The sequence below is a fragment of the Phyllobates terribilis genome, unplaced genomic scaffold, assembly GCF_046119375.1.
Source record: "Phyllobates terribilis strain yellow unplaced genomic scaffold, ASM4611937v1 Scaffold_9__5_contigs__length_417890890, whole genome shotgun sequence".
In the NCBI taxonomy this organism is placed as follows: domain Eukaryota; kingdom Metazoa; phylum Chordata; class Amphibia; order Anura; family Dendrobatidae; genus Phyllobates; species Phyllobates terribilis.
The window spans coordinates 301,008,325-301,027,787 of NW_027362769.1; the positions used below are offsets into that span (position 1 = coordinate 301,008,325).

The 19,463-nt window shown below is 39.1% G+C and overlaps 27 non-coding genes across 27 annotated transcripts; 15 read left to right on the plus strand and 12 right to left on the minus strand.

The window, feature by feature from the left end:
- Nucleotides 1–359: 359 nt before the first annotated feature.
- Nucleotides 360–433, plus strand: TRNAT-AGU (transfer RNA threonine (anticodon AGU)). Its single transcript has one exon. It is a non-coding gene; the product is annotated as a tRNA-Thr (tRNA).
- Nucleotides 434–1,003: 570 nt separating this feature from the next.
- TRNAS-GCU (transfer RNA serine (anticodon GCU)) lies at nt 1,004–1,085 on the minus strand. Its single transcript has one exon. It is a non-coding gene; the product is annotated as a tRNA-Ser (tRNA).
- Nucleotides 1,086–1,668: 583 nt separating this feature from the next.
- On the plus strand, nt 1,669–1,742 carry TRNAT-AGU (transfer RNA threonine (anticodon AGU)). The gene has a single exon. It is a non-coding gene; the product is annotated as a tRNA-Thr (tRNA).
- Nucleotides 1,743–2,312: 570 nt separating this feature from the next.
- Nucleotides 2,313–2,394, minus strand: TRNAS-GCU (transfer RNA serine (anticodon GCU)). Its single transcript has one exon. It is a non-coding gene; the product is annotated as a tRNA-Ser (tRNA).
- A 583-nt stretch (nt 2,395–2,977) lies between these two features.
- Nucleotides 2,978–3,051, plus strand: TRNAT-AGU (transfer RNA threonine (anticodon AGU)). Its single transcript has one exon. It is a non-coding gene; the product is annotated as a tRNA-Thr (tRNA).
- A 570-nt stretch (nt 3,052–3,621) lies between these two features.
- Nucleotides 3,622–3,703, minus strand: TRNAS-GCU (transfer RNA serine (anticodon GCU)). The gene has a single exon. It is a non-coding gene; the product is annotated as a tRNA-Ser (tRNA).
- A 583-nt stretch (nt 3,704–4,286) lies between these two features.
- Nucleotides 4,287–4,360, plus strand: TRNAT-AGU (transfer RNA threonine (anticodon AGU)). Its single transcript has one exon. It is a non-coding gene; the product is annotated as a tRNA-Thr (tRNA).
- A 570-nt stretch (nt 4,361–4,930) lies between these two features.
- TRNAS-GCU (transfer RNA serine (anticodon GCU)) lies at nt 4,931–5,012 on the minus strand. The gene has a single exon. It is a non-coding gene; the product is annotated as a tRNA-Ser (tRNA).
- Nucleotides 5,013–5,595: 583 nt separating this feature from the next.
- Nucleotides 5,596–5,669, plus strand: TRNAT-AGU (transfer RNA threonine (anticodon AGU)). Its single transcript has one exon. It is a non-coding gene; the product is annotated as a tRNA-Thr (tRNA).
- Nucleotides 5,670–6,239: 570 nt separating this feature from the next.
- Nucleotides 6,240–6,321, minus strand: TRNAS-GCU (transfer RNA serine (anticodon GCU)). Its single transcript has one exon. It is a non-coding gene; the product is annotated as a tRNA-Ser (tRNA).
- Nucleotides 6,322–6,904: 583 nt separating this feature from the next.
- On the plus strand, nt 6,905–6,978 carry TRNAT-AGU (transfer RNA threonine (anticodon AGU)). Its single transcript has one exon. It is a non-coding gene; the product is annotated as a tRNA-Thr (tRNA).
- Nucleotides 6,979–7,548: 570 nt separating this feature from the next.
- Nucleotides 7,549–7,630, minus strand: TRNAS-GCU (transfer RNA serine (anticodon GCU)). The gene has a single exon. It is a non-coding gene; the product is annotated as a tRNA-Ser (tRNA).
- A 583-nt stretch (nt 7,631–8,213) lies between these two features.
- Nucleotides 8,214–8,287, plus strand: TRNAT-AGU (transfer RNA threonine (anticodon AGU)). The gene has a single exon. It is a non-coding gene; the product is annotated as a tRNA-Thr (tRNA).
- Nucleotides 8,288–8,857: 570 nt separating this feature from the next.
- Nucleotides 8,858–8,939, minus strand: TRNAS-GCU (transfer RNA serine (anticodon GCU)). Its single transcript has one exon. It is a non-coding gene; the product is annotated as a tRNA-Ser (tRNA).
- A 582-nt stretch (nt 8,940–9,521) lies between these two features.
- Nucleotides 9,522–9,595, plus strand: TRNAI-AAU (transfer RNA isoleucine (anticodon AAU)). Its single transcript has one exon. It is a non-coding gene; the product is annotated as a tRNA-Ile (tRNA).
- Nucleotides 9,596–10,830: 1,235 nt separating this feature from the next.
- On the plus strand, nt 10,831–10,904 carry TRNAT-AGU (transfer RNA threonine (anticodon AGU)). Its single transcript has one exon. It is a non-coding gene; the product is annotated as a tRNA-Thr (tRNA).
- Nucleotides 10,905–11,474: 570 nt separating this feature from the next.
- On the minus strand, nt 11,475–11,556 carry TRNAS-GCU (transfer RNA serine (anticodon GCU)). The gene has a single exon. It is a non-coding gene; the product is annotated as a tRNA-Ser (tRNA).
- Nucleotides 11,557–12,139: 583 nt separating this feature from the next.
- On the plus strand, nt 12,140–12,213 carry TRNAT-AGU (transfer RNA threonine (anticodon AGU)). The gene has a single exon. It is a non-coding gene; the product is annotated as a tRNA-Thr (tRNA).
- A 1,230-nt stretch (nt 12,214–13,443) lies between these two features.
- Nucleotides 13,444–13,517, plus strand: TRNAT-AGU (transfer RNA threonine (anticodon AGU)). The gene has a single exon. It is a non-coding gene; the product is annotated as a tRNA-Thr (tRNA).
- Nucleotides 13,518–14,087: 570 nt separating this feature from the next.
- On the minus strand, nt 14,088–14,169 carry TRNAS-GCU (transfer RNA serine (anticodon GCU)). The gene has a single exon. It is a non-coding gene; the product is annotated as a tRNA-Ser (tRNA).
- A 583-nt stretch (nt 14,170–14,752) lies between these two features.
- TRNAT-AGU (transfer RNA threonine (anticodon AGU)) lies at nt 14,753–14,826 on the plus strand. Its single transcript has one exon. It is a non-coding gene; the product is annotated as a tRNA-Thr (tRNA).
- Nucleotides 14,827–15,396: 570 nt separating this feature from the next.
- On the minus strand, nt 15,397–15,478 carry TRNAS-GCU (transfer RNA serine (anticodon GCU)). The gene has a single exon. It is a non-coding gene; the product is annotated as a tRNA-Ser (tRNA).
- A 583-nt stretch (nt 15,479–16,061) lies between these two features.
- TRNAT-AGU (transfer RNA threonine (anticodon AGU)) lies at nt 16,062–16,135 on the plus strand. The gene has a single exon. It is a non-coding gene; the product is annotated as a tRNA-Thr (tRNA).
- A 571-nt stretch (nt 16,136–16,706) lies between these two features.
- On the minus strand, nt 16,707–16,788 carry TRNAS-GCU (transfer RNA serine (anticodon GCU)). Its single transcript has one exon. It is a non-coding gene; the product is annotated as a tRNA-Ser (tRNA).
- A 583-nt stretch (nt 16,789–17,371) lies between these two features.
- TRNAT-AGU (transfer RNA threonine (anticodon AGU)) lies at nt 17,372–17,445 on the plus strand. The gene has a single exon. It is a non-coding gene; the product is annotated as a tRNA-Thr (tRNA).
- Nucleotides 17,446–18,681: 1,236 nt separating this feature from the next.
- Nucleotides 18,682–18,755, plus strand: TRNAT-AGU (transfer RNA threonine (anticodon AGU)). Its single transcript has one exon. It is a non-coding gene; the product is annotated as a tRNA-Thr (tRNA).
- Nucleotides 18,756–19,325: 570 nt separating this feature from the next.
- Nucleotides 19,326–19,407, minus strand: TRNAS-GCU (transfer RNA serine (anticodon GCU)). Its single transcript has one exon. It is a non-coding gene; the product is annotated as a tRNA-Ser (tRNA).
- Nucleotides 19,408–19,463: the final 56 nt, after the last annotated feature.

Genomic DNA, 19,463 nt, shown 5'->3' on the forward strand with positions numbered 1-19,463 from the left:
GCACTGCAGTGGCATTCTTTCAATCTGTCTATTCTGTCTCATGACTGGGAAGCAAAACAAGTCCCAATTTCCAGCTGTGATAAAAGATGGATCATTTAATTATGGAACTTCAAATCCCAAGCCCTTGTTCTCGATACAGCTTCTGTCGCATTCTGCAAATTTGTCATGGCCCTTTTCGAAAATGCTCTTCAAAAAATACTCGGTTTCTTAATTGCCATGACTGAGAGCGACATCTTATTCAATGCTTCTGCTGTGCGTGGAATGGAACTGAAGCTCAATGTTGTTTTGCTCAATTAACCACTTGAAATTATCGATTAGTGACTAAATCTTCCCTGGCTTTCCCGTCCTCACCAGCTTGTGGTGCTGTGGCTTAGTTGGTTAAAGCGCCTGTCTAGTAAACAGGAGATCCTGAGTTCAAATCTCAGCAGTGCCTTCTTTTCATCTTCTCAGTATGAAGCTTTCTATCCTCATAGTGGGACAACATCAAATTGGCCTTTGCTAAGTCTCTGTGATAGTGCAATAGTGGGAGTAAGAATCTGTTATAAGTGCTAAAGAGGAAGAAAGATGGAATCAAGCATGAAAAAAGTAAAACCAGTGGATTTTATTTTACTATTTTGAAATGCCTCCTCCTTACGTATCTGACTCTCTAAGCAAAGTTTGATAGCAGCCTTCTTGAATGGTAGAAGATTTAAACTTTCATGTTTGAAGAATTCATTGCTTGGGCAGAAAATAAAACCTTGAGCTGGAAACTTAAAAGAATCAGAAAAGAAATAGGACAGATTGAATTCAAATCCATGCATGCATAGCTCAATCTCTTAACTGCATTGTTAATGTACCATCTTAACTACGCAGCCAACTTGCCTGCATGAACATGTAGAAACCAGACGATAGTACTATAGCAGCTTTCTTGAAAGAGAAAAGAATCAACTTTCATGCTTGAAGTATACACCATTTTGCCTAAAATGAAAGCCATTCTTGTCAAATGGAAAGAAGCAGATTATACTGACGAGGATGGGATTCGAACCCATGCATGCAGAGCACAATGGATTAGCAGTCCATCGCCTTAACCACTCGGCCCCCTCGTCTACATGACCAAGTTAAAATTAGGAGGTAAGATCTCATGAGGATTTTAAGCTGTCAGGGTGTTTTTGCTGAAGATTGTATAAAGGCTTTTGGCAGTGTGGCCTCATCTCATCTCCTAGAGTATCTATTGTCTAAAGTTAGATTAGGACAAACCTTATCAGAAATGAACCAGTGCAAAGGGTTTTAATAGCAACTTATCAATCATTCCTAATTGTTTCTACTTTTGGCACTGCAGTGGCATTCTTTCAATCTGTCTATTCTGTCTCATGACTGGGAAGCAAAACAAGTCCCAATTTCCAGCTGTGATAAAAGATGGATCATTTAATTATGGAACTTCAAATCCCAAGCCCTTGTTCTCGATACAGCTTCTGTCGCATTCTGCAAATTTGTCATGGCCCTTTTCGAAAATGCTCTTCAAAAAATACTCGGTTTCTTAATTGCCATGACTGAGATCGACATCTTATTCAATGCTTCTGCTGTGCGTGGAATGGAACTGAAGCTCAATGTTGTTTTGCTCAATTAACCACTTGAAATTATCGATTAGTGACTAAATCTTCCCTGGCTTTCCCGTCCTCACCAGCTTGTGGTGCTGTGGCTTAGTTGGTTAAAGCGCCTGTCTAGTAAACAGGAGATCCTGAGTTCAAATCTCAGCAGTGCCTTCTTTTCATCTTCTCAGTATGAAGCTTTCTATCCTCATAGTGGGACAACATCAAATTGGCCTTTGCTAAGTCTCTGTGATAGTGCAATAGTGGGAGTAAGAATCTGCTATAAGTGCTAAAGAGGAAGAAAGATGGAATCAAGCATGAAAAAAGTAAAACCAGTGGATTTTATTTTACTATTTTGAAATGCCTCCTCCTTACGTATCTGACTCTCTAAGCAAAGTTTGATAGCAGCCTTCTTGAATGGTAGAAGATTTAAACTTTCATGTTTGAAGAATTCATTGCTTGGGCAGAAAATAAAACCTTGAGCTGGAAACTTAAAAGAATCAGAAAAGAAATAGGACAGATTGAATTCAAAGCCATGCATGCATAGCTCAATCTCTTAACTGCATTGTTAATGTACCATCTTAACTACGCAGCCAACTTGCCTGCATGAACATGTAGAAACCAGACGATAGTACTATAGCAGCTTTCTTGAAAGAGAAAAGAATCAACTTTCATGCTTGAAGTATACACCATTTTGCCTAAAATGAAAGCCAATCTCGTCAAATGGAAAGAAGCAGATTATACCGACGAGGATGGGATTCGAACCCATGCATGCAGAGCACAATGGATTAGCAGTCCATCGCCTTAACCACTCGGCCACCTCGTCTACATGACCAAGTTAAAATTAGGAGGTAAGATCTCATGAGGATTTTAAGCTGTCAGGGTGTTTTTGCTGAAGATTGTATAAAGGCTTTTGGCAGTGTGGCCTCATCTCATCTCCTAGAGTATCTATTGTCTAAAGTTAGATTAGGACAAACCTTATCAGAAATGAACCAGTGCAAAGGGTTTTAATAGCAACTTATCAATCATTCCTAATTGTTTCTACTTTTGGCACTGCAGTGGCATTCTTTCAATCTGTCTATTCTGTCTCATGACTGGGAAGCAAAACAAGTCCCAATTTCCAGCTGTGATAAAAGATGGATCATTTAATTATGGAACTTCAAATCCCAAGCCCTTGTTCTCGATACAGCTTCTGTCGCATTCTGCAAATTTGTCATGGCCCTTTTCGAAAATGCTCTTCAAAAAATACTCAGTTTCTTAATTGCCATGACTGAGAGCGACATCTTATTCAATGCTTCTGCTGTGCGTGGAATGGAACTGAAGCTCAATGTTGTTTTGCTCAATTAACCACTTGAAATTATCGATTAGTGACTAAATCTTCCCTGGCTTTCCCGTCCTCACCAGCTTGTGGTGCTGTGGCTTAGTTGGTTAAAGCGCCTGTCTAGTAAACAGGAGATCCTGAGTTCAAATCTCAGCAGTGCCTTCTTTTCATCTTCTCAGTATGAAGCTTTCTATCCTCATAGTGGGACAACATCAAATTGGCCTTTGCTAAGTCTCTGTGATAGTGCAATAGTGGGAGTAAGAATCTGTTATAAGTGATAAAGAGGAAGAAAGATGGAATCAAGCATGAAAAAAGTAAAACCAGTGGATTTTATTTTACTATTTTGAAATGCCTCCTCCTTACGTATCTGACTCTCTAAGCAAAGTTTGATAGCAGCCTTCTTGAATGGTAGAAGATTTAAACTTTCATGTTTGAAGAATTCATTGCTTGGGCAGAAAATAAAACCTTGAGCTGGAAACTTAAAAGAATCAGAAAAGAAATAGGACAGATTGAATTCAAAGCCATGCATGCATAGCTCAATCTCTTAACTGCATTGTTAATGTACCATCTTAACTACGCAGCCAACTTGCCTGCATGAACATGTAGAAACCAGACGATAGTACTATAGCAGCTTTCTTGAAAGAGAAAAGAATCAACTTTCATGCTTGAAGTATACACCATTTTGCCTAAAATGAAAGCCATTCTTGTCAAATGGAAAGAAGCAGATTATACTGACGAGGATGGGATTCGAACCCATGCATGCAGAGCACAATAGATTAGCAGTCCATCGCCTTAACCACTCGGCCCCCTCGTCTACATGACCAAGTTAAAATTAGGAGGTAAGATCTCATGAGGATTTTAAGCTGTCAGGGTGTTTTTGCTGAAGATTGTATAAAGGCTTTTGGCAGTGTGGCCTCATCTCATCTCCTAGAGTATCTATTGTCTAAAGTTAGATTAGGACAAACCTTATCAGAAATGAACCAGTGCAAAGGGTTTTAATAGCAACTTATCAATCATTCCTAATTGTTTCTACTTTTGGCACTGCAGTGGCATTCTTTCAATCTGTCTATTCTGTCTCATGACTGGGAAGCAAAACAAGTCCCAATTTCCAGCTGTGATAAAAGATGGATCATTTAATTATGGAACTTCAAATCCCAAGCCCTTGTTCTCGATACAGCTTCTGTCGCATTCTGCAAATTTGTCATGGCCCTTTTCGAAAATGCTCTTCAAAAAATACTCGGTTTCTTAATTGCCATGACTGAGATCGACATCTTATTCAATGCTTCTGCTGTGCGTGGAATGGAACTGAAGCTCAATGTTGTTTTGCTCAATTAACCACTTGAAATTATCGATTAGTGACTAAATCTTCCCTGGCTTTCCCGTCCTCACCAGCTTGTGGTGCTGTGGCTTAGTTGGTTAAAGCGCCTGTCTAGTAAACAGGAGATCCTGAGTTCAAATCTCAGCAGTGCCTTCTTTTCATCTTCTCAGTATGAAGCTTTCTATCCTCATAGTGGGACAACATCAAATTGGCCTTTGCTAAGTCTCTGTGATAGTGCAATAGTGGGAGTAAGAATCTGCTATAAGTGCTAAAGAGGAAGAAAGATGGAATCAAGCATGAAAAAAGTAAAACCAGTGGATTTTATTTTACTATTTTGAAATGCCTCCTCCTTACGTATCTGACTCTCTAAGCAAAGTTTGATAGCAGCCTTCTTGAATGGTAGAAGATTTAAACTTTCATGTTTGAAGAATTCATTGCTTGGGCAGAAAATAAAACCTTGAGCTGGAAACTTAAAAGAATCAGAAAAGAAATAGGACAGATTGAATTCAAAGCCATGCATGCATAGCTCAATCTCTTAACTGCATTGTTAATGTACCATCTTAACTACGCAGCCAACTTGCCTGCATGAACATGTAGAAACCAGACGATAGTACTATAGCAGCTTTCTTGAAAGAGAAAAGAATCAACTTTCATGCTTGAAGTATACACCATTTTGCCTAAAATGAAAGCCAATCTCGTCAAATGGAAAGAAGCAGATTATACCGACGAGGATGGGATTCGAACCCATGCATGCAGAGCACAATGGATTAGCAGTCCATCGCCTTAACCACTCGGCCACCTCGTCTACATGACCAAGTTAAAATTAGGAGGTAAGATCTCATGAGGATTTTAAGCTGTCAGGGTGTTTTTGCTGAAGATTGTATAAAGGCTTTTGGCAGTGTGGCCTCATCTCATCTCCTAGAGTATCTATTGTCTAAAGTTAGATTAGGACAAACCTTATCAGAAATGAACCAGTGCAAAGGGTTTTAATAGCAACTTATCAATCATTCCTAATTGTTTCTACTTTTGGCACTGCAGTGGCATTCTTTCAATCTGTCTATTCTGTCTCATGACTGGGAAGCAAAACAAGTCCAAATTTCCAGCTGTGATAAAAGATGGATCATTTAATTATGGAACTTCAAATCCCAAGCCCTTGTTCTCGATACAGCTTCTGTCGCATTCTGCAAATTTGTCATGGCCCTTTTCGAAAATGCTCTTCAAAAAATACTCAGTTTCTTAATTGCCATGACTGAGAGCGACATCTTATTCAATGCTTCTGCTGTGCGTGGAATGGAACTGAAGCTCAATGTTGTTTTGCTCAATTAACCACTTGAAATTATCGATTAGTGACTAAATCTTCCCTGGCTTTCCCGTCCTCACCAGCTTGTGGTGCTGTGGCTTAGTTGGTTAAAGCGCCTGTCTAGTAAACAGGAGATCCTGAGTTCAAATCTCAGCAGTGCCTTCTTTTCATCTTCTCAGTATGAAGCTTTCTATCCTCATAGTGGGACAACATCAAATTGGCCTTTGCTAAGTCTCTGTGATAGTGCAATAGTGGGAGTAAGAATCTGTTATAAGTGCTAAAGAGGAAGAAAGATGGAATCAAGCATGAAAAAAGTAAAACCAGTGGATTTTATTTTACTATTTTGAAATGCCTCCTCCTTACGTATCTGACTCTCTAAGCAAAGTTTGATAGCAGCCTTCTTGAATGGTAGAAGATTTAAACTTTCATGTTTGAAGAATTCATTGCTTGGGCAGAAAATAAAACCTTGAGCTGGAAACTTAAAAGAATCAGAAAAGAAATAGGACAGATTGAATTCAAAGCCATGCATGCATAGCTCAATCTCTTAACTGCATTGTTAATGTACCATCTTAACTACGCAGCCAACTTGCCTGCATGAACATGTAGAAACCAGACGATAGTACTATAGCAGCTTTCTTGAAAGAGAAAAGAATCAACTTTCATGCTTGAAGTATACACCATTTTGCCTAAAATGAAAGTCATTCTTGTCAAATGGAAAGAAGCAGATTATACTGACGAGGATGGGATTCGAACCCATGCATGCAGAGCACAATGGATTAGCAGTCCATCGCCTTAACCACTCGGCCCCCTCGTCTACATGACCAAGTTAAAATTAGGAGGTAAGATCTCATGAGGATTTTAAGCTGTCAGGGTGTTTTTGCTGAAGATTGTATAAAGGCTTTTGGCAGTGTGGCCTCATCTCATCTCCTAGAGTATCTATTGTCTAAAGTTAGATTAGGACAAACCTTATCAGAAATGAACCAGTGCAAAGGGTTTTAATAGCAACTTATCAATCATTCCTAATTGTTTCTACTTTTGGCACTGCAGTGGCATTCTTTCAATCTGTCTATTCTGTCTCATGACTGGGAAGCAAAACAAGTCCCAATTTCCAGCTGTGATAAAAGATGGATCATTTAATTATGGAACTTCAAATCCCAAGCCCTTGTTCTCGATACAGCTTCTGTCGCATTCTGCAAATTTGTCATGGCCCTTTTCGAAAATGCTCTTCAAAAAATACTCGGTTTCTTAATTGCCATGACTGAGATCGACATCTTATTCAATGCTTCTGCTGTGCGTGGAATGGAACTGAAGCTCAATGTTGTTTTGCTCAATTAACCACTTGAAATTATCGATTAGTGACTAAATCTTCCCTGGCTTTCCCGTCCTCACCAGCTTGTGGTGCTGTGGCTTAGTTGGTTAAAGCGCCTGTCTAGTAAACAGGAGATCCTGAGTTCAAATCTCAGCAGTGCCTTCTTTTCATCTTCTCAGTATGAAGCTTTCTATCCTCATAGTGGGACAACATCAAATTGGCCTTTGCTAAGTCTCTGTGATAGTGCAATAGTGGGAGTAAGAATCTGCTATAAGTGCTAAAGAGGAAGAAAGATGGAATCAAGCATGAAAAAAGTAAAACCAGTGGATTTTATTTTACTATTTTGAAATGCCTCCTCCTTACGTATCTGACTCTCTAAGCAAAGTTTGATAGCAGCCTTCTTGAATGGTAGAAGATTTAAACTTTCATGTTTGAAGAATTCATTGCTTGGGCAGAAAATAAAACCTTGAGCTGGAAACTTAAAAGAATCAGAAAAGAAATAGGACAGATTGAATTCAAAGCCATGCATGCATAGCTCAATCTCTTAACTGCATTGTTAATGTACCATCTTAACTACGCAGCCAACTTGCCTGCATGAACATGTAGAAACCAGACGATAGTACTATAGCAGCTTTCTTGAAAGAGAAAAGAATCAACTTTCATGCTTGAAGTATACACCATTTTGCCTAAAATGAAAGCCAATCTCGTCAAATGGAAAGAAGCAGATTATACCGACGAGGATGGGATTCAAACCCATGCATGCAGAGCACAATGGATTAGCAGTCCATCGCCTTAACCACTCGGCCACCTCGTCTACATGACCAAGTTAAAATTAGGAGGTAAGATCTCATGAGGATTTTAAGCTGTCAGGGTGTTTTTGCTGAAGATTGTATAAAGGCTTTTGGCAGTGTGGCCTCATCTCATCTCCTAGAGTATCTATTGTCTAAAGTTAGATTAGGACAAACCTTATCAGAAATGAACCAGTGCAAAGGGTTTTAATAGCAACTTATCAATCATTCCTAATTGTTTCTACTTTTGGCACTGCAGTGGCATTCTTTCAATCTGTCTATTCTGTCTCATGACTGGGAAGCAAAACAAGTCCCAATTTCCAGCTGTGATAAAAGATGGATCATTTAATTATGGAACTTCAAATCCCAAGCCCTTGTTCTCGATACAGCTTCTGTCGCATTCTGCAAATTTGTCATGGCCCTTTTCGAAAATGCTCTTCAAAAAATACTCAGTTTCTTAATTGCCATGACTGAGAGCGACATCTTATTCAATGCTTCTGCTGTGCGTGGAATGGAACTGAAGCTCAATGTTGTTTTGCTCAATTAACCACTTGAAATTATCGATTAGTGACTAAATCTTCCCTGGCTTTCCCGTCCTCACCAGCTTGTGGTGCTGTGGCTTAGTTGGTTAAAGCGCCTGTCTAGTAAACAGGAGATCCTGAGTTCAAATCTCAGCAGTGCCTTCTTTTCATCTTCTCAGTATGAAGCTTTCTATCCTCATAGTGGGACAACATCAAATTGGCCTTTGCTAAGTCTCTGTGATAGTGCAATAGTGGGAGTAAGAATCTGTTATAAGTGCTAAAGAGGAAGAAATATGGAATCAAGCATGAAAAAAGTAAAACCAGTGGATTTTATTTTACTATTTTGAAATGCCTCCTCCTTACGTATCTGACTCTCTAAGCAAAGTTTGATAGCAGCCTTCTTGAATGGTAGAAGATTTAAACTTTCATGTTTGAAGAATTCATTGCTTGGGCAGAAAATAAAACCTTGAGCTGGAAACTTAAAAGAATCAGAAAAGAAATAGGACAGATTGAATTCAAAGCCATACATGCATAGCTCAATCTCTTAACTGCATTGTTAATGTATCATCTTAACTACGCAGCCAACTTGCCTGCATGAACATGTAGAAACCAGACGATAGTACTATAGCAGCTTTCTTGAAAGAGAAAAGAATCAACTTTCATGCTTGAAGTATACACCATTTTGCCTAAAATGAAAGCCAGTCTTGTCAAATGGAAAGAAGCAGATTATACCGACGAGGATGGGATTCAAACCCATGCATGCAGAGCACAACGGAATAGCAGTCCATCGCCTTAACCACTCGGCCACCTCGTCTACATGACCAAGTCTAAATTAGGAGGTAAGATCTCATGAGGATTTTAAGCTGTCAGGGTGTTTTTGCTGAAGATTGTATAAAGGCTTTTGGCAGTGTGGCCTCATCTCATCTCCTAGAGTATCTATCGTCTGAAGTTAGATTAGGACAAACTTTATCAGAAATGAACCAGTGCAAAGGGTTTTAATAGCAACTTATCAATCATTCCTAATTGTTTCTACTTTTGGCACTGCAGCGGCATTCTTTCAATCTGTCTATTCTGTCTCATGACTGGGAAGCAAAACAAGTCCCAATTTCCAGCTGTGATAAAAGATGGATCATTTAATTATGGAACTTCAAATCCCAAGCCCTTGTTCTCGATACAGCTTCTGTCGCATTCTGCAAATTTGTCATGGTCCTTTTCGAGAATGCTTTTCAAAAAATACTCGGTTTCTTAATTGCCATGACTGAGAGCGACATCTTATTCAATGCTTCTGCTGTGCGTGGAATGGAACTGAAGCTCAATGTTGTTTGCTCAATTAACCACTTGAAATTATCGATTAGTGACAAAATTTTCCCTGGCTTTCCTGTCCTCACCAGCTTGTGGTGCTGTGGTTTAGTTGGTTAAAGTGCCTGTCTAATAAACAGGAGATCCTGAGTTCAAATCTCAGCAGTGCCTTCTTTTCATCTTCTCAGTATGAAGCTTTCCATCCTCATAGTGGGACAACATCAAATTGGCCTTTGCTAAGTCTCTGTGATAGTGCAAGAGTGGGAGTAAGAATCTGCTATAAGTGCTAAAGAGGAAGAAAGATGGAATCAAGCATGAAAAAAGTAAAACCAGTGGATTTTATTTTACTATTTTGAAATGCCTCCTCCTTACGTATCTGACTCTGTAAGCAAAGTTTGATAGCAGCCTTCTTGAATGGTAGAAGATTTAAACTTTCATGTTTGAAGAATTCATTGCTTGGGCAGAAAATAAAACCTTGAGCTGGAAACTTAAAAGAATCAGAAAAGAAATAGGACAGATTGAATTCAAAGCCAAGCATGCATAGCTCAATCTCTTAACTGCATTGTTAATGTACCATCTTAACTACGCAGCCAACTTGCCTGCATGAACATGTAGAAACCAGACGATAGTACTATAGCAGCTTTCTTGAAAGAGAAAAGAATCAACTTTCATGCTTGAAGTATACACCATTTTGCCTAAAATGAAAGCCAATCTTGTCAAATGGAAAGAAACTGATTATACCGACGAGGATGGGATTCAAACCAGTGCATGCAGAGCACAATGGATTAGCAGTCCATCGCCTTAACCACTCGGCCACCTCGTCTACATGACCAAGTCTAAATTAGGAGGTAAGATCTCATGAGGATTTTAAGCTGTCAGGGTGTTTTTGCTGAAGATTGTATAAAGGCTTTTGGCAGTGTGGCCTCATCTCATCTCCTAGAGTATCTATTGTCTGAAGTTAGATTAGGACAAACTTTATCAGAAATGAACCAGTGCAAAGGGTTTTAATAGCAACTTATCAATCATTCCTAATTGTTTCTACTTTTGGCACTGCAGTGGCATTCTTTCAATCTGTCTATTCTGTCTCATGACTGGGAAGCAAAACAAGTCCCAATTTCCAGCTGTGATAAAAGATGGATCATTTAATTATGGAACTTCAAATCCCAAGCCCTTGTTCTCGATACAGCTTCTGTCGCATTCTGCAAATTTGTCATGGTCCTTTTCGAGAATGCTGTTCAAAAAATACTCGGTTTCTTAATTCCCATGACTGAGAGCGACATCTTATTCAATGCTTCTGCTGTGCGTGGAATGGAACTGAAGCTCAATGTTGTTTTGCTCAATTAACCACTTGAAATTATCGATTAGTGACTAAATCTTCCCTGGCTTTCCCGTCTTTACCAGCTTGTGGTGCTGTGGCTTAGTTGGTTAAAGCGCCTGTCTAGTAAACAGGAGATCCTGAGTTCAGATCTCAGCAGTGCCTTCTTTTCATTTTCTCAGTATGAAGCTTTCTATCCTCATAGTGGGACAACATCAAATTGGCCTTTGCTAAGTCTCTGTGATAGTGCAATAGTGGGAGTAAGAATCTGCTATAAGTGCTAAAGAGGAAGAAAGATGGAATCAAGCATGAAAAAAGTAAAACGAGTGGATTTTATTTTACTATTTTGAAATGCCTCCTCCTTACGTATCTGACTCTCTAAGCAAAGTTTGATAGCAGCCTTCTTGAATGGTAGAAGATTTAAACTTTCATGTTTGAAGAATTCATTGCTTGGGCAGAAAATAAAACCTTGAGCTGGAAACTTAAAAGAATCAGAAAAGAAATAGGACAGATTGAATTCAAAGCCATGCATGCATAGCTCAATCTCTTAACTGCATTGTTAATGTACCATCTTAACTACGCAGCCAACTTGCCTGCATGAACATGTAGAAACCAGACGATAGTACTATAGCAGCTTTCTTGAAAGAGAAAAGAATCAACTTTCATGCTTGAAGTATACACCATTTTGCCTAAAATGAAAGCCAATCTTGTCAAATGGAAAGAAACAGATTATACCGACGAGGATGGGATTCGAACCCATGCATGCAGAGCACAATGGATTAGCAGTCCATCGCCTTAACCACTCGGCCACCTCGTCTACATGACCAAGTCTAAATTAGGAGGTAAGATCTCATGAGGATTTTAAGCTGTCAGGGTGTTTTTGCTGAACATTGTATAAAGGCTTTTGGCAGTGTGGCCTCATCTCATCTCCTAGAGTATCTATTGTCTGAAGTTAGATTAGGACAAACTTTATCAGAAATGAACCAGTGCAAAGGGTTTTAATAGCAACTTATCAATCATTCCTAATTGTTTCTACTTTTGGCACTGCAGCGGCATTCTTTCAATCTGTCTATTCTGTCTCATGACTGGGAAGCAAAACAAGTCCCAATTTCCAGCTGTGATAAAAGATGGATCATTTAATTATGGAACTTCAAATCCCAAGCCCTTGTTCTCGATACAGCTTCTGTCGCATTCTGCAAATTTGTCATGGTCCTTTTCGAGAATGCTCTTCAAAAAATACTCGGTTTCTTATTTGCCATGACTGAGAGCGACATCTTATTCAATGCTTCTGCTGTGCGTGGAATGGAACTGAAGCTCAATGTTGTTTTGCTCAATTAACCACTTGAAATTATCGATTAGTGACTAAATCTTCCCTGGCTTTCCCATCCTCACCAGCTTGTGGTGCTGTGGCTTAGTTGGTTAAAGTGCCTGTCTAGTAAACAGGAGATCCTGAGTTCAGATCTCAGCAGTGCCTTCTTTTCATTTTCTCAGTATGAAGCTTTCTATCCTCATAGTGGGACAACATCAAATTGGCCTTTGCTAAGTCTCTGTGATAGTGCAATAGTGGGACTAAGAATCTGCTATAAGTGCTAAAGAGGAAGAAAGATGGAATCAAGCATGAAAAAAGTAAAACCAGTGGATTTTATTTTACTATTTTGAAATGCCTCCTCCTTACGTATCTGACTCTCTAAGCAAAGTTTGATAGCAGCCTTCTTGAATGGTAGAAGATTTAAACTTTCATGTTTGAAGAATTCATTGCTTGGGCAGAAAATAAAACCTTGAGCTGGAAACTTAAAAGAATCAGAAAAGAAATAGGACAGATTGAATTCAAAGCCATGCATGCATAGCTCAATCTCTTAACTGCATTGTTAATGTATCATCTTAACTATGCAGCCAACTTGCCTGCATGAACATGTAGAAACCAGACGATAGTACTATAGCAGCTTTCTTGAAAGAGAAAAGAATCAACTTTCATGCTTGAAGTATACAACATTTTGCGTAAAAATGAAAGCCAATCTTGTCAAAGAAGCAGATTATACCGATGAGGATGGGATTCAAACCCATGCATGCAGAGCACAATGGATTAGCAGTCCATCACCTTAACCACTCGGCCCCCTTGTCTACATGACCAAGTTAAAATTAGGAGGTAAGATCTCATGAGGATTTTAAGCTGTCAGGTTGTTTTTGTTGAAGATTGTATAAAGGCTTTTGGCAGTGTGGCCTCATCTCATCTCCTAGAGTATCTATTGTCTGAAGTTAGATTAGGACAAACTTTATCAGAAATGAACCAGTGCAAAGGGTTTTAATAGCAACTTATCAATCATTCCTAATTGTTTCTACTTTTGGCACTGCAGCGGCATTCTTTCAATCTGTCTATTCTGTCTCATGACTGGGAAGCAAAACAAGTCCCAATTTCCAGCTGTGATAAAAGATGGATCATTTAATTATGGAACTTCAAATCCCAAGCCCTTGTTCTCGATACAGCTTCTGTCGCATTCTGCAAATTTGTCATGGTCCTTTTCGAGAATGCTCTTCAAAAAATACTCGGTTTCTTAATTGCCATGACTGAGAGCGACATCTTATTCAATGCTTCTTCTGTGCGTGGAATGGAACTGAAGCTCAATGTTGTTTTGCTCAATTAACCACTTGAAATTATCGATTAGTGACTAAATCTTCCCTGGCTTTCCCATCCTCACCAGCTTGTGGTGCTGTGGCTTAGTTGGTTAAAGCGCCTGTCTAGTAAACAGGAGATCCTGAGTTCAGATCTCAGCAGTGCCTTCTTTTCATTTTCTCAGTATGAAGCTTTCTATCCTCATAGTGGGACAACATCAAATTGGCCTTTGCTAAGTCTCTGTGATAGTGCAATAGTGGGAGTAAGAATCTGCTATAAGTGCTAAAGAGGAAGAAAGATGGAATCAAGCATGAAAAAAGTAAAACCAGTGGATTTTATTTTACTATTTTGAAATGCCTCCTCCTTACGTATCTGACTCTCTAAGCAAAGTTTGATAGCAGCCTTCTTGAATGGTAGAAGATTTAAACTTTCATGTTTGAAGAATTCATTGCTTGGGCAGAAAATAAAACCTTGAGCTGGAAACTTAAAAGAATCAGAAAAGAAATAGGACAGATTGAATTCAAAGCCATGCATGCATAGCTCAATCTCTTAACTGCATTGTTAATGTATCATCTTAACTACGCAGCCAACTTGCCTGCATGAACATGTAGAAACCAGACGATAGTACTATAGCAGCTTTCTTGAAAGAGAAAAGAATCAACTTTCATGCTTGAAGTATACACCATTTTGCCTAAAATGAAAGCCAATCTTGTCAAATGGAAAGAAGCAGATTATACCGACGAGGATGGGATTCGAACCCATGCATGCAGAGCACAATGGATTAGCAGTCCATCGCCTTAACCACTCGGCCACCTCGTCTACATGACCAAGTCTAAATTAGGAGGTAAGATCTCATGAGGATTTTAAGCTGTCAGGGTGTTTTTGCTGAAGATTGTATAAAGGCTTTTGGCAGTGTGGCCTCATCTCATCTCCTAGAGTATCTATTTTCTGAAGTTAGATTAGGACAAACTTTATCAGAAATGAACCAGTGCAAAGGGTTTTAATAGCAACTTATCAATCATTCCTAATTGTTTCTACTTTTGGCACTGCAGCGGCATTCTTTCAATCTGTCTATTCTGTCTCATGACTGGGAAGCAAAACAAGTCCCAATTTCCAGCTGTGATAAAAGATGGATCATTTAATTATGGAACTTCAAATCCCAAGCCCTTGTTCTCGATACAGCTTCTGTCGCATTCTGCAAATTTGTCATGGTCCTTTTCGAGAATGCTCTTCAAAAAATACTCGGTTTCTTAATTGCCATGACTGAGAGCGACATCTTATTCAACGCTTCTGCTGTGCGTGGAATGGAACTGAAGCTCAATGTTGTTTTGCTCAATTAACCACTTGAAATTATCGATTAGTGACTAAATCTTCCCTGGCTTTCCCATCCTCACCAGCTTGTGGTGCTGTGGCTTAGTTGGTTAAAGCGCCTGTCTAGTAAACAGGAGATCCTGAGTTCAGATCTCAGCAGTGCCTTCTTTTCATTTTCTCAGTATGAAGCTTTCTATCCTCATAGTGGGACAACATCAAATTGGCCTTTGCTAAGTCTCTGTGATAGTGCAATAGTGGGAGTAAGAATCTGCTATAAGTGCTAAAGAGGAAGAAAGATGGAATCAAGCATGAAAAAAGTAAAACCAGTGGATTTTATTTTACTATTTTGAAATGCCTCCTCCTTACGTATCTGACTCTCTAAGCAAAGTTTGATAGCAGCCTTCTTGAATGGTAGAAGATTTAAACTTTCATGTTTGAAGAATTCATTGCTTGGGCAGAAAATAAAACCTTGAGCTGGAAACTTAAAAGAATCAGAAAAGAAATAGGACAGATTGAATTCAAAGCCATGCATGCATAGCTCAATCTCTTAACTGCATTGTTAATGTATCATCTTAACTACGCAGCCAACTTGCCTGCATGAACATGTAGAAACCAGACGATAGTACTATAGCAGCTTTCTTGAAAGAGAAAAGAATCAACTTTCATGCTTGAAGTATACACCATTTTGCCTAAAATGAAAGCCAATCTTGTCAAATGGAAAGAAGCAGATTATACCGACGAGGATGGGATTCAAACCCATGCATGCAGAGCACAATGGATTAGCAGTCCATCGCCTTAACCACTCGGCCACCTCGTCTACATGACCAAGTCTAAATTAGGAGGTAAGATCTCATGAGGATTTTAAGCTGTCAGGGTGTTTTTGCTGAAGATTGTATAAAGGCTTTTGGCAGTGTGGCCTCATCTCATCTCCTAGAGTATCTATTGTCTGAAGTTATATTAGGACAAACTTTATCAGAAATGAACCAGTGCAAAGGGTTTTAATAGCAACTTATCAATCATTCCTAATTGTTTCTACTTTTGGCACTGCAGCGGCATTCTTTCAATCTGTCTATTCTGTCTCATGACTGGGAAGCAAAACAAGTCCCAATTTCCAGCTGTGATAAAAGATGGATCATTTAATTATGGAACTTCAAATCCCAAGCCCTTGTTCTCGATCCAGCTTCTGTCGCATTCTGCAAATTTGTCATGGTCCTTTTCGAGAATGCTCTTCAAAAAATACTCGGTTTCTTAATTGCCATGACTGAGAGCGACATCTTATTCAATGCTTCTGCTGTGCTTGGAATGGAACTGAAGCTCAATGTTGTTTTGCTCAATTAACCACTTGAAATTATCGATTAGTGACTAAATCTTCCCTGGCTTTCCCATCCTCACCAGCTTGTGGTGCTGTGGCTTAGTTGGTTAAAGCGCCTGTCTAGTAAACAGGAGATCCTGAGTTCAGATCTCAGCAGTGCCTTCTTTTCATTTTCTCAGTATGAAGCTTTCTATCCTCATAGTGGGACAACATCAAATTGGCCTTTGCTAAGTCTCTGTGATAGTGCAATAGTGGGAGTAAGAATCTGCTATAAGTGCTAAAGAGGAAGAAAGATGGAATCAAGCATGAAAAAAGTAAAACCAGTGGATTTTATTTTACTATTTTGAAATGCCTCCTCCTTACGTATCTGACTCTCTAAGCAAAGTTTGATAGCAGCCTTCTTGAATGGTAGAAGATTTAAACTTTCATGTTTGAAGAATTCATTGCTTGGGCAGAAAATAAAACCTTGAGCTGGAAACTTAAAAGAATCAGAAAAGAAATAGGACAGATTGAATTCAAAGCCATGCATGCATAGCTCAATCTCTTAACTGCATTGTTAATGTATCATCTTAACTATGCAGCCAACTTGCCTGCATGAACATGTAGAAACCAGACGATAGTACTATAGCAGCTTTCTTGAAAGAGAAAAGAATCAACTTTCATGCTTGAAGTATACAACATTTTGCGTAAAAATTAAAGCCAATCTTGTCAAAGTGAAAGAAGCAGATTATACAGATGAGGATGGGATTCAAACCCATGCATGCAGAGCACAATGGATTAGCAGTCCATCGCCTTAACCACTCGGCCACCTCGTCTACATGACCAAGTTAAAATTAGGAGGTAAGATCTCATGAGGATTTTAAGCTGTCAGGGTGTTTTTGCTGAAGATTGTATAAAGGCTTTTGGCAGTGTGGCCTCATCTCATCTCCTAGAGTATCTATTGTCTGAAGTTAGATTAGGACAAACCTTATCAGAAATGAACCAGTGCAAAGGGTTTTAATAGCAACTTATCAATCATTCCTAATTGTTTCTACTTTTGGCACTGCAGCGGCATTCTTTCAATCTGTCTATTCTGTCTCATGACTGGGAAGCAAAACAAGTCCCAATTTCCAGCTGTGATAAAAGATGGATCATTTAATTATGGAACTTCAAATCCCAAGCCCTTGTTCTCGATACAGCTTCTGTCGCATTCTGCAAATTTGTCATGGTCCTTTTCGAGAATGCTCTTCAAAAAATACTCGGTTTCTTAATTGCCATGACTGAGAGCGACATCTTATTCAATGCTTCTGCTGTGCGTGGAATGGAACTGAAGCTCAATGTTGTTTTGCTCAATTAACCACTTGAAATTATCGATTAGTGACTAAATCTTCCCTGGCTTTCCCGTTCTCACCAGCTTGTGGTGCTGTGGCTTAGTTGGTTAAAGCGCCTGTCTAGTAAACAGGAGATCCTGAGTTCAAATCTCAGCAGTGCCTTCTTTTCATCTTCTCAGTATGAAGCTTTCTATCCTCATAGTGGGACAACATCAAATTGGCCTTTGCTAAGTCTCTGTGATAGTGCAATAGTGGGAGTAAGAATCTGCTATAAGTGCTAAAGAGGAAGAAAGATGGAATCAAGCATGAAAAAAGTAAAACCAGTGGATTTTATTTTACTATTTTGAAATGCCTCCTCCTTACGTATCTGACTCTCTAAGCAAAGTTTGATAGCAGCCTTCTTGAATGGTAGAAGATTTAAACTTTCATGTTTGAAGAATTCATTGCTTGGGCAGAAAATAAAACCTTGAGCTGGAAACTTAAAAGAATCAGAAAAGAAATAGGACAGATTGAATTCAAAGCCATGCATGCATAGCTCAATCTCTTAACTGCATTGTTAATGTATCATCTTAACTATGCAGCCAACTTGCCTGCATGAACATGTAGAAACCAGACGATAGTACTATAGCAGCTTTCTTGAAAGAGAAAAGAATCAACTTTCATGCTTGAAGTATACACCATTTTGCCTAAAAATGAAAGCCATTCTTGTCAAAGTGAAAGAAGCAGATTATACCGATGAGGATGGGATTCAAACCCATGCATGCAGAGCACAATGTATTAGCAGTCCATCGCCTTAACCACTCGGCCACCTCGTCTACATGACCAAGTTAAAATTAGGAGGTAAGATCTCATGAGGATTTTAAGCTGTCAGGGTGTTTTTGCTGAAGATTGTATAAAGGCTTTTGGCAGTGTGGCCTCATCTCATCTCCTAGAGTATCTATTGTCTAAAGTTAGATTAGGACAAACCTTATCAGAAATGAACCAGTGCAAAGGGTTTTAATAGCAACTTATCAATCATTCCTAATTGTTTCTACTTTTGGCACTGCAGCGGCATTCTTTCAATCTGTCTATTCTGTCTCATGACTGGGAAGCAAAACAAGTCCCAATTTCCAGCTGTGATAAAAGATGGATCATTTAATTATGGAACTTCAAATCCCAAGCCCTTGTTCTCGATACAGCTTCTGTCGCATTCTGCAAATTTGTCATGGTCCTTTTCGAGAATGCTCTTCAAAAAATACTCGGTTTCTTAATTGCCATGACTGAGAGCGACATCTTATTCAATGCTTCTGCTGTGCGTGGAATGGAACTGAAGCTCAATGTTGTTTTGCTCAATTAACCACTTGAAATTATCGATTAGTGACTAAATCTTCCCTGGCTTTCCCATCCTCACCAGCTTGTGGTGCTGTGGCTTAGTTGGTTAAAGCGCCTGTCTAGTAAACAGGAGATCCTGAGTTCAGATCTCAGCAGTGCCTTCTTTTCATTTTCTCAGTATGAAGCTTTCTATCCTCATAGTGGGACAACATCAAATTGGCCTTTGCTAAGTCTCTGTGATAGTGCAATAGTGGGAGTAAGAATCTGCTATAAGTGCTAAAGAGGAAGAAAGATGGAATCAAGCATGAAAAAAGTAAAACCAGTGGATTTTATTTTACTATTTTGAAATGCCTCCTCCTTACATATCTGACTCTCTAAGCAAAGTTTGATAACAGCCTTCTTGAATGGTAGAAGATTTAAACTGTCATGTTTGAAGAATTCATTGCTTGGGCAGAAAATAAAACCTTGAGCTGGAAACTTAAAAAAATCAGAAAAGAAAGAGGACAGATTGAATTCAAAGCCATGCATGCATAGCTCAATCTCTTAACTGCATTGTTAATGTATCATCTTAACTACGCAGCCAACTTGCCTGCATGAACATATAGAAACCAGACGATAGTACTATAGCAGCTTTCTTGAAAGAGAAAAGAATCAACTTTCATGCTTGAAGTATACACCATTTTGCCTAAAATGAAAGCCAATCTTGTCAAATGGAAAGAAGCAGATTATACCGACGAGGATGGGATTCGAACCCATGCATGCAGAGCACAATGGATTAGCAGTCCATCGCCTTAACCACTCGGCCACCTCGTCTACATGACCAAGTTAAAATTAGGAGGTAAGATCTCATGAGGATTTTAAGCTGTCAG